A 12,450-nucleotide genomic window follows, 5' to 3' on the forward strand; every position below is an offset into this window, starting at 1 on the left:
ACTACAGAAGTCTCCCATGTTACCATATCTTATCTATTTCAAGTGCTCATTGTGCATGCACTGGGTGGCTGAAGTCTGAAAATAGCTTATTTCCACTGAAAAAGATAGCCTATATAATTTTCCCCGATGGTAGTCCATCTGACTTAGTGATATCCCATAGACCTTCTTCATGCTTATCCTAAATGTGCTATTTCCATTTTACAATAGGTTGGTGGTATTATCAATCAGTCTGATGGATTTGCTGGGTCTGACTATATAGTTTATAATGGGGCCCCCTTTGGTCACATAATCATTTGCAGTCCTACTGTAAAGTGTTTCATTTTTACTAGGGTCTTTAGTAGGCTTGAAGCTACTTTTCAGATAGTAATTCTGAATTGCAGATGGTATGACCAGGCCCTGGAACTCTTGGTGGCTAAGTTGCAGATGGTATGACCAGGCCCTGGAACTCTTGGTGGCTAAGTTGCCACTGAAACACTCACGTTAACACTTGTAAGAAACTCTACACTACATTCTTATCTACCATAGGTACTTCCAGCTCCATGGGATCAAATGATTCAATGATATAATAGAGAAGATCATGTATACTGAAGCCTGAACATACTACAGATCTTTTGTTCTGTCCCTACCAAGTGACCAAATCACTTGCTGAATGGATCCAATTTGTATCCCAGAATGTGCTATGAGCTCTTTCAAATTTAGAGAACTTTAGGTAAAAAGGCTTGTAAGTACCCTCTCACACACTTTTTTTTTTTTTTTTTTTTGTAAAAGGTCTTCATCTTGGATGTTTCAGCATGCCCCATATAAACTCCCACCAAAATCACCCAAAGTAATAGCTTTATTTGGAAGCTTGGTCTTTGTAAGCTTTGTCTCCCATCTTCATATATTTTATAAAGGCACCCAGGCTATCATTTCTTAACAAGTTCAATTCATATCACATCAACAGAGTAGACTTCTGATTGTCTATGGGAGATCTATATAATGAAAGTCCATTTGTACCAAAGAGTTAACATGTCCCTAGGACACAGTCATAAATATAAAGTCCTTTTTTTTTCTTTTTTTTTTCATAAATATAAAGTCCTATCCATTTCAGGTAAATATGAAATATTGCTTTCCCTTCTTCATAGAGATTAGGAAAAATGGATTAGCAAATCAACATCAGTATACCACATGCTAGCAAGTGTGCTGAACCTTTCTATTTAATCATACTATCTGCAGCACAACAATAGGTCTGTGGCTAAGGTTTGTTTACCTTTATAGTCACCAGACAACTCCAGGATTCATTTAATAGCATTCCTTATATTTCTTAAGTGCTTGAAGTATTCATTAAATTGGCTCATACTTTCCTACCAATATTGTATCATAATTCCCACCATTTTAGAGTCTCAGTAACTGAAGTACTTCAGCAGTGTAGTCATGTCTACCATTTGTGCAACAAATGATCTGATCTCTTCATCCCACTTTCAGGATTTACTTCCTAAGACCTATTTTGTTTCCAACTCTCTTGATTTGTGTTTTCCTATAAGCTGACATGGGACAACAAAGATTTGAATGCAATTTGTTTCTTTAGGAAGTTATCCAATAAAATATTGTTTGGAGAGAGGAGAAGTGACAAAAATAGATCAATGAAGTATGTATTATTATAATACCAGTTACCACTGTATATACCTGGAGGGCACGGTCTGAGGTACCCTGGGGACAACATAATAGACTTCATTTCTTCCTACTAAGGGGTAAGAATTATGTGGTATTTATATACCAAATCTGTCATTAGATGAAGGTCTCTTCTGGGACACCTGTGTCCCAGCACTGACTTGTCCTAAACTTGAACTAGTGGTCTCCTTAGCCCTGAAAAACACCTTTAGGCAAAAATCACAGGTATATTCCATATTCAGCCTTCTTTCTGTGAAAGTGTGGACCTCATACTGACAGTTTCCAATAATACCACAGAATGTAGGAGTTTATTAACACATTGGTAAAGTTTCAGGATTTGCTAGAGAAAAAAAAAATACTAGTTTTTGTTTTTTAAGATTTTATTTGTTTATTCATGAGAGAGAGAGAGAGGCAGAGAAATAGGCAGAGGGAGAAGCAGGCTCCCTGCAAGGAGCCTGATGTGGGACTTGATCGTGGACCTTGGGATCACACCCTGAGCTAAGGCAGATGCTCAACCATTGAGCCACCCAGGCATCCCCCCAAAATACTAGTTTGCATAAAAAAAGAAAATGAAAGGCAAAAAGAATTGCAAGATTAGAGAAAGATCCAGTGACCGGATGGTATCATGTGGATGAAAGGACAAAAGTAATGGGGGCAGAGGAAGAGGGAGACAAACCATGAGAGAGATTCTTAACTGGGAAACAAAGGGATGCAGAAAAGGAGTGGGCAAGGGGTTGGGAAAACTAGGTGACAGGCACTGAGGAGGGCACTTGATGAGATGAGCACTGGGTGTTATACTCTTATGTTGGCAAATCGAACTTAAATAAAAATACAAAATAAAAGAATGATAATTGCTACCTCCTAAAATTATTGTGAGGAATAAATTAAGATAACATTTGTAAAGGCCTTTGCAAAAAAAAAAAAAAAAAAAAAGAGTAGTGGGAGAAATAGAGTATTATAAATAGAGTTGCCCTTCAAGTCAAATAGAAAAATAAATACTTTGCGATCCCAAGTTTACTTGACACACCAGTCCTATATAGGTCTACAAAGAGCACTAGGAAATTGATAGACACAAGCTTTGCCTCTACAACCTAAGTCGCTTCTGGTATAACTATCATCAATGAGATAGCATATATACTGGAAAACATCAAGTTTGTGCTTGGCAGTGAGAGGTTGCTTTCTAAGACAATAGTAGATTCTGGAAGAAGAATGTTTTCATCTAATTATTTGTTTAGATTTATATTTTTGTATTTTTAAATTTTATTTTGCTTTACATCAATATTTCAGAAAGTACAATCTAAAGAAGGAGATAGTTGGATACTAGATTAATGGATGGTTACTGTCATAGAAATGTATGAAACCACCTAAGAAGAGAAGGCTGAGTGAATCAAAAGGCACATGGTTATTCTTTTAATCTATACCCTCAGGCAAGAGGCAATGTAATGCCTTGTATAGCTGTTCCATCAAATCTGTTCTATTCTTACATATTTCCAGTGAAAGGGAACAAGTGACCTACCCATCACTGGAAGAATTTGATGTATAGGTCACATAACAAAAAATACATGAAAATGGACAACGTAAAATTGCAAGAGATATTGAAATATGTTAGGTGACTTTAAAAAGTTCATTTAGACAATTGCATAGAATATAGGCCTGCCAGAGTAAATTCATTTAATGATAACAGAATTAGCAAAGGTTGTATATGCCATTAGGGAGGAAAATAAACAAAACCATGATCCCAGAGAGGCATGCGTAGGTTAAAGGAATACATAGTGGCTCAGGAAGAGAGCTTCTAATGGGGAATACACTGAATAGGCAGCCTGGGGTCAGGATACAAATGGCTTTGAAAGTATGCGGCGTAGAATTCACTCTGTAGGAAATGAGGAGTAACTGATGGCTTTTAAATAGAGGAGTGGCAAGAATAGAAATAAAGATGTTTGGGTGTAAGAAAAGGAGATGGAAGATTCAATGAGATCACATGAGCATCCCAAGATTGTCTGGCAATGGAATAAAAAGAGTCAGAATGGGATAAGACAAAGTATTTTGGAATAGTTGTTTTTGAACTGGCCATTTCATCATGCTTTTTTAAAGATCTAATTAATTTATTTGACAGAGAGAACACAAGCAGGGAGAGCTGCATGCAGGTAGAAGGAGAGGGAGAACCAAGCTCCCTGCTGAGCAGGGAGCCCAGTGTGGGGCTTGATCTCAGAGTCCTGGGGTCATACCTGAGCCAAAGGCAGATACTTAATCAACTGAGCCACCCAGGTCCACCATCATCATGCTTTTTTAAATTATGAAATTAAGTCTACTAGAAACATCAAGAATGTTAGCCCATCCCTATCTACATTTCATCTGACATATGAAGCCATGCAAAAATGGATCATGATTGTGGGACCCAAGTAATTTAACAAAAATCCCCTACCCCTGGACAAGCAGAGCAGGACTAACTCTATTTTGTGCTACACCCGCCATCTCCTGTATGACCCCCACAAGACCTGCTTATTGCTTAAGGCACTCCCCTACCCTAGTCAAGCCGCTGAGCACACCCTTACCAGAAACTGGCTCATATAGGAATGCAGAACCCCTAACCTCCAAAGCCTGTAAACCCCGCCTTTTGCCTGCCAAACCTGTGCGCCAATTCTGACCAGAGTGATAGGCTAGTTCAAAAGGTCATTATAGGGTAAATTTTAATTCAATTGGCCACCTACGTGTGGACCAACATGACTATGCAACTTTCTGTATGTTTTACAATTTCATTGGCCACTGGCCCCTATAAAACTACTACACCTCTTAACCTCAGGGTCCAAGTCCCTGCTCCGCTGTGTGGGTATACTTGGACCCAAACTCGAGCTTGCAAATAAACCCTCCTGTGCTTGCATCGGTGTCAGCTCCTTGGTGGGTTCTCTGATACATAATCTTGGGCACAACATGATTACAATGTTATTAAGTCAGAGGCCTAGGAATGCCAGAATGCTAAAATCTTGTTTTGATCCAATATCTCTTCCTAGTAGACTCCAGAGGAATATACCAAGAGGGCAAAAGCCAAGCTCCTAATAGATCTTAGAATTTACCTGACGATTCATACCAGTATACATTTCCTCGTAATGTAGAATAAGTGGAGCAAAGGTGGTACAACCTAACTGAAAATCCCTTTCCCCAAAGCCTGTCACTAGACTCTTTCCTCTGTGAAGGATACAAACCTTGATCATCCTTTTATTGTTCATCATTATAACATGTATTTAAATATTCACAAAGAAAATTTGAAATTTTAATAGATTTTTAGATCCCATGGTAGGTCCCCCCTCACTCCAAAACTTACTTCAAGGCAGCCACCTCAAAGGAGAAGGATAAAAAAGGATAAGTAGCTAAAATTGTAGCTCCTTAAGGAAGAAACAGAATTTTTATTTATTTTAGAAAATGCCATGTACATAGCTCTTTAATAAAGGCTTTTAAAGTTGTTAGATTGAAAAAAAATAAAAACATAAAAATAAATAAAAATTAAAAAAATAAAGTTGTTAGATTGTAGTAATTGTGATTTTAAGTGTTTGGGCACATGCTTATTTGAGTCAATTAGACAGTCAGTTTGTGAGTTATGCCATGAGTATGCAGCAATACATTTTATCAGTGAATGATTTGTCATACATTTATGAGAACAGCAAATGCAGACGTTATTTCAATATCTTTAAGAATTCTAATTTCTGTGTGCTGCCATATACTAACTCTATAGACACCCAAGGCAAAGTCATTATCTTGAGTTTAGACATTCTAAACTTGCTAGATTCTCACATATCCTAAGACTTCTATTATCCCTGCTTTTGTGTTTTCTATTTCAGACTTGTCTTGAGAAATCACAAAATTAGTGTGCCAAAATAAAATTGTCACTACTTTCTCCTAAAAATACATAGAAATATTTTTGGCCACTTCCGTGATTAGTGAAATAGACTGGAGATCAGATGTTAGAATATTCTTTCTAGAAATGAAATAAATTCTCCAAGTGTTCTAAAAGAAATTACATTTTTCTTTCACTAATATGGACTTTAAAAATCTGTTGCTTTATTCTTTACCAGGCATAGTTTAATCACCTCTCCCCCCATTTTTTTTTGGTCTGTATGTACATACTTGTGTGTGTATGTGTATCTATTCCTCAGGGCTCTGATAGCACGCTAATTGTTCATAATTTTGTCCTTAGCATAAGCAGAGTTACGCCATGTCTGATGTTATTTTTTTTCTAAAGATTTTATTTATTATTTATTCATGATAGACATAGAGAGAGAGGGAGAGAGAGGGAGAGAAAGAGAGAGAGAGAGGCAGAGACACAGGCAGAAGGAGAAGCAGGCTCCATGCAGGGAGCCCAACGTGGGACTCGATCCTGGGACTCCAGGATTGCGCCCTGGGTCAAAGGCAGGCACCAAAACGCTGAGCCACCAGGGATCCCCCCATATCTGATGTTATATTGGACACAAGTTGATTGTTTTAAAATTTATTTTTATTTATTTATTTATTTATTTGTTTTAAAATTTAAACATAAGATAGAAACCATGTGTAAAGACAGAAGCTAAATACACTGATTTAATTGGAAAAAAAATCAGCAAGCCTGTATGAGAACATTCATATTGTAGTATCCCAGGAAATACATGAAATAAAACAAAACAGACAAAGCCATAAGCAAAATGTTTAAACATTGTTATTCAAAACTGATCAAGTTAAAGTCAGTAAAATATAGGTGGTCAAGGAAGATCTAATTACTAACATGCAATGAAAAGCAGAAAGAGTTAAAAAAATAGGATTATTGAATGTCCTTGTTCTACCCATGGAAAAGATTTGAAGTGCTTAAATTAAAAAAAAAAGAAAAGAGGCAACTTAAAATTTTGGCAACATAGAATTTATATGCTTGAGTGTGTTCTATCACTGTAACTAATGTATTTCTTATGCGTAAATATAATATATATAGTTTAAAAGTTAGTTCTATCAAAGTATTACACTATCTAAAAAAAAAAAAAAACTACCTTTACTGCCCATTAATGTAACTTGCCTTAAAAAATCATTTGCTTTGATAATTATTTTAGTTAAAGTGGGTCACACCTGTGCTCAAGGCTCACCAGCTGGCACCACTCTGCACTATAGAAGTGAAGATTCTGTAAACTAATAACTGATAGTTTGAAGAATTGCTTTAGATTGTGATCCAAGACCATGATTATCCTATTTTCTGGAAGTTGGGGCTGTCAGGAAATAGAATATAGACAAAAATAATTTAGTCTTCTCTCTCCCCCGCCCCAAGGAACTAAAACATGAGTTTATGATGTAAAATCAAATTGTAAACTTCTATGACAACTTCTACTTTAATATAATCATAGACTACTGAAATGGTATAACTAGCATTTGTCTAATAAAGTAATTTGGTAACATTGTATCATCATCACTCGTTGTTTCTGAGCACTATGTGTGTTCCAGAAACCTTTGCCAACTCTTTCCCTAATGCAGGAGGTTAATTAACTTTAAACAGAATGAATTTGTGCCAGGAAACTACTGAGATTATCTGTCCTAACTCCTGGTTTATTCACCCTCAACACAATATTGCAGTCCCAATATCCTGGTATTTATTCAATCTTCCCTTATCCAATCCCTTTGTTTCTCTTTGCATGCTCTATCTTTCTTGGGATTGATGACAATGAGTAGGTGAAAACTAGTTACCAAATTTCATCTGCTGGGCACACTAAGGTTATACAGAAGGCTTTATTTTTTTAGTACGATGTTACATGAGAGATCTCTGAAGAGGTTAGAATTTAAGAGCAAAGTGACTAAAGGTGTGGAGGGACACAATGAGAAGGTCTTAGAAGAGACTTTCTGGCAGTAGGAAGGACAAATACACAGACCTCAATGACACAACATCCCTTAACTGTTTAAGAAGTAGCAAAATAGGCTGTGGATCTGGGAAAGAGTAACCCAGTAGAAGCTTTAGGAGAGGAGAAGCTAGGTCATGTAGGGTACAGTGGGCAATAGGAATGGCTAACTTTTATTCCCAGTGGACTTAGAGGTTTGGAGGTTATCTTAAGGAAGCAAATAACATGATTTAGTTGACATTTTAAAAGACATACTCTTAAAAAAAAATAAAAGACATACTCTTGTTGTGTGGAAATGGATTATAAGGAAACAAGTAAAAGGAGGGAGACAATCGAGGGTATTGCTCAAGTTAGCGTGAAAAATGTTCTGGTTAGTTAGGGTGCTGGTATGAAGTGTGGAGAAAGAATTGGATGCAAGACTATGAAATTAAAACAGATAAGATTTGCTAATAGACTATGTTGAGATGTTGAGAGAAAGAATAACCTCAAGTTTTGAGGGGTAAGGAGTTTGAGAAATGTCAATGCCTTTTATGGAGTTAGGAAATGTGGAAAAGAAGTACATGTGGGATAAGCTCATGATACTTCAACATCCAAGACATTCTGAGGTAGGATTCTGGAATTCAGGGAGGAAAATTCCATGTAGATGGATGTTAGGGACATCAACACACCTGAGGCAGACTGATGGGATATTGAAACAAGGGGTTTAAATGGGGAAAAGAGGTAAGGACTAATTTTGGGAGATGCTACACTTAACAGATTGGGATCTTAGAGATGGGAAGAGCTTATTAAGGAAGGATGAAAATGAAATCTTCAGGAGATAAGAGAAAAATCAGCAGCATTTGGGATGCTAAGGAATGAAATCCTTCAATCTTCGTTTCCTCCTTGCCACTCCTTTGTATGAGAGAATGGCAATTTTTATGTTTCACCTATTGGAAAGACCACTGGAGATTCAGAAAGATATTTGGCATTTTGATTATTATAAAGTTTTTTAATAGCAATGTACCTAGAACAATGTGTCTTCTCAGGTGTAGACCAAATACCTCAACTAAAGAGAAAGGTCTTAAAATAGAGTTTTAAATCCTAGGATAGATTTTTAAATAGAGAAAATCATTTTAGCTATCAGCAGACCTTCATAAAAGTTTACATTTATAGCCTTTGAACAAAGTACTTAAGTTTTATAGATGATATATGCCTTTCCCAAAAGAGAGAAGGAAATCTACAGCTCATCTTTCTTTTTATTCCAGGGTCAATATGTTTGAGACATTTCAGTAGGAAAAGTGGCTGTTCTCAAATATACATTAGTATAATTAAGAGTAGACAAAAGTAGGAATACTTATTTCATAGCTCAAATTCCACAAGGGGCTAAAAGATAGAAATAGTAATGATAAACATTTTAAAAAGTATAAATAGGTCAACAGATTTCCCAAGAAATATCCATATGTGGTAAAGATCAAAGAAGAATTTAAACTACCAAACATGAGCTAAACAATTTTTAAACCTAAGTAACATTTTTTACCATAATTAGTTTCTCCTAAAATATCAATATGAAGAAAAATAACTCTTGTAGTTTATGTAAAATTTACAAAAAAAATTATTATGAAAAATGGGACAATTAGAAAAGTCATTCACTACCATTTTTTGTATCTACAAATTTGATCTGTTTTGTATTATTTTGTATTGTTATGCCTATGTTTACATCTATTTTTTAGAAGATTATATTTATTCATGAGAGATACAGAGAGAGAGAGAGAGAGAGGCAGAGACATAAGCAGAGGGAGAAGCAGGCCCCATGCAGAGAGCCCAATGTGGGACTCGATCCTGGGTCTCCAGGATCATGCCCTGGGCCGAAGGCAGCGCTAAACCGCTGAGCCACCCAGGTGTCCCCAACATCTATTTTTTGAAATATAATTTTGACAGTAGCTCTACAAATAAGCTATTTCCACGTAGCTTCAAAGCTTGTATATTCCTGAGTTTATCTTAGATGGTCTTCATTGTTAATTTAAAAAAAGTGTTGCACATGCTTCTTTTCTGCAGCTGTAGAATTTTTGTATATTCTCCCAACAGTTGTAGAACAGGATTCATTTTCCTTATGCATTGGATTGTTATATATGAGAGGCTCAAGTCTAGTGTATGAATTCCCCTGCTCACCATCCCCAGAAATGTATTTTACTTTTTGAAAGTCAAAAATTAGTTCTATGTATCCTAGGATTTTTAGATCTGAATCATATTCTTGGAGCAAAGTACTTTCCATCCACCCCCCACCATAAATGAAAATTTTCCCTCATTAGAGGCAAATATTCTAGTAGCAGAGGTTTTAAGCCTTTTTACATTCTAATATATTACCTTTATAATTCATAAGTACCAATGATCCTTATGCTATATGGATATTTGGGGATTTTGCTAACTGTTTTAAAAATTGTTATTTTATTCTGAATTCTTTGTAATTTTAATTAAAGTGCTCTGGTACTTCTGGAATTCTGTTCTATGGAAGTCAGAGTAAATTAGGTTATATAGAATACCTAAGATATAAAAATGTCAATATTGTCACTGGTGTACACATTGTACACCAGTGATCAATAAATAGCATGTTATAAGCTTCAAAGTTAGTGGCAAAAAAACCTCAACCAAACAAAAAACAAACAAACCGAAAACCCCACAGGAGTTTCTTGTTAGAGTTGCGCTAGCTTCCAAAAATAACTAATTTCTCTACATACACGTTAGATATATAAGTAAGTCAACGGCTGAATTCTTCCTAAACTGACATTTTTGGAAAAATGAAAAATAAGTGATTACACTTATTTACACTTATTTAAGACTATTAGTTTAAGTTATGTATGTGAGAAAATACATGTCCATGCATGCTCACAGTAGGGAAAGTGGAGAGAGAATTGGATCCCAGGAAAAAAACAACTAAAGTAAGTTCCTTCTGGGAAATATAGGTTCCAGATCTCTGAGTTGAAAGAGTAGAACAATTTCATGGTATGGGAAAATTCTCATAGATACAATTTTAATGATGTGGAGTACAAATTTTTACTCAATTTTACTGATGTGGAGTAAAAATGGAATATAAGTAATCATGCTTCTCATATCCTTTTCTTCTCTGAAGTAATTGGTTCCTTTAGGATTATTTTTGTTTGTATTGTTTTTGTGTTTGTTTGTATCACCTTTATTCTTTCCTTTGCTCTGATGGCCCTAAATCTTTTAATCTTGATTGTCCTCTCATATTTAGGAATAAAGGATCAATTTGATTAATGCTAACACATAGTATCTCTTTTGTGGTTACAGTGGAGTCCTACCCTAGATGAATAACTCAGTCTTCTTCAGAGGGTTCACAGACAGGCTGTCCACACATCATATGCAAGAAAGAATTTTATTCCAAGTTTACAACCCTCACTACTGGGAACCCAACCTCCTACGATTTAGATTGATTGGGCTAATGTGAAACTATCTTAAGGATTCAACCACTCTTGCTATTACGGCTATCTGCTACTAATGCTGTATATAAAGGAGATGTGTGATTGCTGAGGCTGATCTATCAACATATCTGCAGGAAGTTCTTCATTTAATATCTTATTGATTTTGTGAATGAAAGTGTTTAAATTCCCTCTTCAGATTGCTTATTGCTAGTTTACAGAAATAATTTTTTATACCGATTCTATATCATAAACATTCGACTTGTTTCAGGTTTTATTTTTATTGTGAAATTCCTTTGGATTTTTTATATTATCATACAGTTTGCAAATAAAGACAGGGTTACTTCTAAGATTATTATATTAATTCTTAATTTCTTTCATTTTAATTTCTTTCCTTATTGCACTTGTTCGGACTTCTAGGACAATGCAGATTAGAAGTGGTCAGTCTTGACAGCAAAAATGAGTGATTTTCCTTTAAGTTAGATATAAAGGAAATTTTTTGTAGGTTCCTTTTATTAAGTTTTAGTCTTCATTTGGTAAGAATATATATCATTCATGGTTGTGAAATTTCAATTACTTTTGCTGCATCTATTGAGATGATCATGTGATTTTCACCCTTTATTCTTTTAGTATGAATTGTTACATTGATTCGGATGCTACATCATATTTGCATTCCTGGGATAATCCTATTTCATTGTGCTGTTGTTTAATCTTTAATACATAACTGAATTTCATTGTCACTTTTCTTTTTTTTTAGAGATTAGAGAGAGAGAGAGAGAGAGGTCAAGCAGGGGGAGTGGCAGAGATGGAGGGAAAAGCAGGCTTCTGGAGGCAGACACTTAACCAAGGCTGGTGCCTCCGGAGCCACCTAGGAGCCCCAATTTGTCCTTATTTTGAGCATATGTGTTTCCATGCTCATGGGAAATAAATAATTTGTCTTAATTTCTTTGTCTAGCATTAGTATCAGATTAATATTGGCTTCAAGGAATGAGTTGGAAAATAAATACTTTTTAAATGGAACAGTTCCTCTGAAAAGATTCAAAAGTTAGCTGAGTATCTCCTCCACAAAGGATATAAGGATCCCATCATATGATAGAGGATAAGCAGTGGTGCACTCTTGCCAAAGCCTCACCCTGAGTTTAGCAGGCCACATCTGGGAGGAATCTCACAAATAGAGAGCTTATCTGTGAGGGGCAAGGGATACATCAGTCATCTGCACCCTTGGTACAAAAACTAGAAGACAAGCCCCCAAAACATCGGGTTTAAAACCAACGGAGCTTATGTTCAGGAGACCCATAGGGCTGTAGGCAATGGAGAGTCTACTCTCAGAGGACTTACTGCAGGCTTACCCAGAAAGCCAAAACAAAAGCAGCAGTTTGAAAAGCACTTAGGCTATATATGAAGGATAGTCATCTGTTAATCTTAAAGCATCTGCCAGAAGGAAGAAGCCTATGGGGACCCTACCATGGAAAGAAGGCACTGGTGGACATTGGTGTATGTCCATTTTGTCTTCCTGTAATTTGCGAGTGCCAGCAGACACAGCCTGT

At 36.0% G+C, this 12,450-nt stretch overlaps 1 long non-coding RNA gene across 1 annotated transcript; it reads left to right on the forward strand.

The window, feature by feature from the left end:
* The first annotated feature begins 8,117 nt into the window (after nt 1-8,117).
* LOC140632714 (uncharacterized) lies at nt 8,118-11,845 on the forward strand. Its single transcript, XR_012030368.1, has 2 exons — nt 8,118-8,210; nt 10,776-11,845. It is a non-coding gene; the product is annotated as an uncharacterized lncRNA (long non-coding RNA).
* Nucleotides 11,846-12,450: the final 605 nt, after the last annotated feature.

Source organism: Canis lupus, chromosome 4, assembly GCF_048164855.1.
Source record: "Canis lupus baileyi chromosome 4, mCanLup2.hap1, whole genome shotgun sequence".
Classification (NCBI taxonomy): domain Eukaryota; kingdom Metazoa; phylum Chordata; class Mammalia; order Carnivora; family Canidae; genus Canis; species Canis lupus.